This window comes from Anabrus simplex, chromosome 10, assembly GCF_040414725.1.
Source record: "Anabrus simplex isolate iqAnaSimp1 chromosome 10, ASM4041472v1, whole genome shotgun sequence".
Classification (NCBI taxonomy): domain Eukaryota; kingdom Metazoa; phylum Arthropoda; class Insecta; order Orthoptera; family Tettigoniidae; genus Anabrus; species Anabrus simplex.
The window spans coordinates 15,426,671-15,432,106 of record NC_090274.1 but is presented as its reverse complement, the minus strand read 5'-3'; positions in this window follow the sequence as shown (position 1 = coordinate 15,432,106).

Sequence of the window (5,436 nt, the reverse complement as noted above, 5' to 3'; positions counted from 1 at the left end):
TTTTAATCTTATGCATTAATTTTCTTCCTTGTCCTCTTCCCATTCTCCTTTATACTTTATGTAAAATTTCTTAGTTCCCAAGAAAGCCAGTGCTGACAAGTGTGAAAACTACTGCACCATTAGTTTAGTATCTAACACCTGCAAAATGTTAACACGTATTATTTGCAGAAGAATGGAAAGGCAAGTTGAAACTGAGTTGGGAGAAGATCAATTTGGCTTCAGAAGAAATGTTGGAACACATGAAGCAATCCTGACTTTACGTCTGATCTTAGAGGATCGAATTAAGAAGGACAAGCCCATATACATGGCATTCGTAGATCTTGAAAAAGCAGTTGATAATGTTGATTGCACAAAGCTATTTGAGATTCTCAAGGTGATCAGGATCAGGTACCGAGAACGAAGAATGATCTACAATCTGTATAAAAATCAGTCTGCAGTGATAAGAATTGAGGGCTTTGAAAAGAGGCAGCAATCCAGAAAGGAGAGAGGCAAGGCTGCAGTTTGTCCCCCCTCCTTTTCAGTGTTTATTCAGAGCAAGAGGTAAAGCAAATGAAAGAGAAATTTGGGAAGGGAATCACAATCTGAGGAGAGGAAATCAAAACCCTGAGATTTGCTGATGATAGTTATTTTATCTGAGACTGCAGCTGGAGAATTTGCTGAATGGTATGTACCAAGCCTAGGGGAAGGAGTACAAGATGAAAATAAGTAGGTTCAGTCGAAGGTGATGCAGGAAATATTAGATGAGGAAATGAGATCTTAAGGCTGTAGATGAATATTGTTACTTGGGTAGGACAGGGTCTTTATTTATGCTTGGCAAGGACTTTCTCGCTAGACCTTGGCCGCCAGTGATGGTTCAGTTGCCGGTTACCGCGCATGTGTATGTACGACAGAATACAGTGCTCAAAATCATTATCATGCGTTTTACTCACCGTTTTTACAGTTTATGCTGAAAATGTTCCCCATACCCGGCCAAACTCCAAGAATAGCAGCTGAAGTGTACAACTGTAAATAAGGCTTAAATACGGAAGTTAGTCGATGTATTGACCAACAAGCAAGAACGAATGTTCATATGCATGAAGTGTTTTTATATATTGTATTTATCTTGTACATATATATATATATATATATATAAGTTAGTTTAAGTAAAGACATATTTTATACACTAATTTTAAGACCTTCAACATAATATTTTAGACATACAGTTGCAATATTGTACAGAATGACATATCCGCCAGTTCACGCTAAGACGTGCCCCATTTGTATGTGACTAAATGTACATCATCATCATATAGCATTCCTTTAACAACACAATCTTAATCAAAGCTTCATTATATAAATATGTATGTATGGTTCAGCTGAAGATGACCTTGTATATGAGGTCGAAACCGGTCCTGTAGTTTAATATATGCAATAAATAAGTATTGATTGGTGGAAATCCTCTCCTATTTTTAATTGTACAATTTGTCAATACGGAAATGAAGATTATAGATTACGATGATCTTAGAGGATCGAATCAAGAAAGACAAGTCCACGTACATGGCATTCATAGATCTAGAAGAGGCATTCAATAATGTTGATTGGACCAAGCTATTTAAGATTCTGAAGGTGATTGGAATCAGATACCGAGAATGAAGAATTATCTACAATCTGTATAAAAATCAGTCCGCAGTTTTAAGAATCGAGGGCTTTGATAAAGAAGCAACAATCCAGAAAGGAGTGAGGCAAGGCTGCAGTTTGTCCCCCCTCCTTTTCACTGTTTACATAAAACAGGCAGTAAAGGAAATCAAAGAGGAATTTGGAAAGGGAATCACAATCCAAGGAGAGGAAATCAAGACCTTGAGATTTGCCGATGATATTGTTATTTTATCTGGGACTGCAGAAGATCTCGAGAGGCTGCTGAATGGTACTGTATGGACGAAGTCTTGGGTAAGGAGTACAAGATGATAATAAATAAGTCCAAAACAAAAGTAATGGAGTGCAATCGAACGAAGGCAGGTGATGCAGGAAATATTAAATTAGGAGATGAAGTCTTAAAGGAAGTAGATGAATATTGTTATTTGGGTAGTAAAATAACTAACAATGGCAGAAGTAAGGACATAAAATGCAGATTACCACAAGCAAGGAAGAGCTTTCTTAAGAAAAGAAATTTGCTCACTTTAGACATTGATATAGGAATTAGAAAGATGTTTTTGAAAACTTTCGTGTGGAGCGTGGCATTGTATGGAAGTGAAACATGGACGATAACTAGCTCAGAAAGAAAGAGAATAGAAGCTTTTGAAATGTGGTGTTACAGAAGAATGTTGAAGGTGAGATGGATAGATCGAATCACAAATTGAAGAGATACTGAAACCAATTGTCGGAGGAGACCGATTGGGCTAAATTTGACGAGAAGAAGAGATAGAATGACAGAACACATCTTAAGATGCCCAGGACTTGTTCAGTTGGTTTTTGAAGGAAGTGTAGGTGGTAGGAACAGTAGGGGTAGACCAAGGTATGAATATGACAAGCAGATGTAGGATGCAATAGTTATGCAGAAATGAAAAGGTTAGCATAGGATAGGGTGGCATGGAAGGCTGCATCAAACAAGTCTATGGACTGATGACACACACACACACATTAAAATACAGTACCACGCGCTTAAATTACAGTACTGTAATAAAATTACTGTACACAGTATTCAGTTCAATAGTAACAAAAGAATTGTTTCTTTATTTCAGATTGCTTTGAGCTTTGTTGAACAAAGCAATGAATCTACACCAGCTGATGTATTGTTACTTAAACAGTGGCATGACAGCTGCACGACAGCGCTGCATTAAGAAAATTCAGAAGAAAATCACTTATTTTATACAATGAGTGGCATTTTGTAAACATTTTAATGTTAGTATACGGTATACACCTTTGCTTTACAGAGTTTATGCATTTTTATTTCAACATTTAACTTTGGAAAATATTTACCATTAGTCATCCGAAAAAACGTGTCAACCGAAGTGGTTCCACCCCGTTTATTTTGGATAAACGGGGTTCTACTGTATATATATGTTACTTTTTTAAGGTCACGGTAGAAATATAATGCAAAACAAAAGCTAAAGGTTTCCACCTATTCAGTACTATCTATTGTAACCTTACAAAAAGTTACATACACTAGTGTCCAAAAGTTAAGCATAATGGCACTGAAGACAAGAATGCTTTTTTTTTGCTTTACGTTGCACCCACACAGATATGTCTTATAGCGACCATGGGATAGGAATTGGAAGGAAGTGGCCGTGGCCTTAATTAAGGTACAGCCCTGGCATTTGCCTGGTGTGAAAATGGAAAACCATCTTCAGGGCTGCCGACAGTGGGGCTCGAACCCACTATCTCCCGATTACTGCATACTGGCCGCACTTAAGCGACGACAGCTATCGAGCTCGGTAAGACAAGAATGAAGAAGATGGTTTACGTAACGTGAAGTCCTACCGACATGCCCTATCAGCCGTAAGGATTATTCAGTCTACTTCACTAATGAAAAATGACGCAGAATTGTTTGACACTATTCTGCTGTGTCCATATTTTAATTGAGAATCTTGCTACCAGGGAAAGTAGTGTCCAGCGTACAATTCTGGATTACTGGAAGAAACAAGATGGCCTAGCTCAGGTGAAATGTACAATAACCAAAAGATATATTACTCTGGTAATAATGATAATTGTCACTGGAATGGAGTTGCTATTATTGTAGACAAAATCACGGGCCAGTATGTGACCAGCTTTATGCCAATCTCAGACAAGGTAATTGCAGAGAGTTACCGTAACATTATTCAAGTCCAGCAGTTCTACAGAGAAATTGAGCTTGCATTTCAAGCCATAAAATCTAGAGACATCATAGTCATCATGGGCGATTTCAATACAAAGGGACGTGAAGGTGACTTTATAGGAGATTTCGGACTCGGATCACGGAATGAACGGGGAGAAGTACTGGCACAGTACTGTGAGGAAAATGAGCTAATTGTTACCAACACTTTCTATAAGCTGCCAGCAAGAAGAGTGAGCACCTGAAAAGCATCCAGAGATAACGTTAACAATATTATTCGAAATCAATTTCATCCTAATCCACAAATGCTATCAAAATGCCAACAAGGCAGTGAAAACTTATACTGGAGCGGATGTGACACCAGACCACAATCCACTAATTTCGAAATGAAGCTTAAGAAAGTACTACCTAAAAAAATAAAAAAAAAATAAATTTAAAAAAAAGCGACATACTGTGCATCTCTCAACTTTGAGATCCTGTAGTGAGAAAACAGATTACAGAACAAATCAATGAAGAACTTTCTAAAATCGAGAAAATTTTTTCCCAGTGTTGTCAATGACAAATGGAAATCCTTCAAGGGGACTGCTTCAACATGCAAGTCAACAAATACTGAAAGATTATAAAACAGGCCTGGATGTCTGATGAAATAATACAATTGATGGAAAAGAGGAGGCTCTGTAAAAACCAGGATGAATACCTATACAGGAGCATGCACATTGAAAAAAGAAGGAAAATATGGTTGGCAAAGGAGAATGGTGATTATTGTTTTAAGAGGAAGTACTAGATAACCATCCTCTGTTAACACTAATCAGAGAGAAAATAGGGAAGGTATCGGCCAAACAAAGGCAACGGCCACGGAGGGCATGAAAATGAAAGACTCCCTAGGTCTCGAGTGCTCTAATACCATCGGGGTCAGAAAAGAAGAAGAGTTGACCAAGGGGGGTCGGATAGGATAGACAAAAGTGAGGAGTCTGCCACAAGTAAGTGGAAGCAATGCCAGGACTCAGCTAAGGGCCCCGTGGTCGTCAACCCACACTCCCAAGTTGAGAGTCCCTGGGGCCCATTTTAGTCGCCTCCTACGACAGGCAAGGGATACCGTGGATGTATTCTACTGCTCTCACCCACTAGGGAAGAGTGGGCGGGGGGGGTTATCTGAGGTCATAATTGTGTAGGAAGGAATTTTGGATGGAGGCACTCCTTGATATTGAAGGAAGGTTGATGCAAAGTATGGAATTTGATAACTTTATACATCACTTTACTAAGCCTCCGTGGCTCGGACGGCAGCGCGCCGGCCTCTCACTGCTGGGTTCCGTGGTTCAAATCCCGGTCACTTCATGTGAGATTTGTGCTGGAAAATGCAGAGGCGGGACAGGTTTTTCTTCGGGTACTCCAGTTTTCCCTGTCATAATTCATTCCAGCAACACTCTCCAATATCATTTCATCTGTCATTCATTAATCATTGCCCCAGAGGAGTGCGACAGGCTTCGGCAACCGGTATGATTCCTATCCTCGCCGCTAGATGGGGCTTCATTCATTCCATTCCTGACCCGGTCGAATGACTGGAAACGGGCTGTGGATTTTCATTCATAAATCACTTTACTCAGAGGAAGTTCTCATAACAAAGAAGTAAGTTTGATATATAATTCATA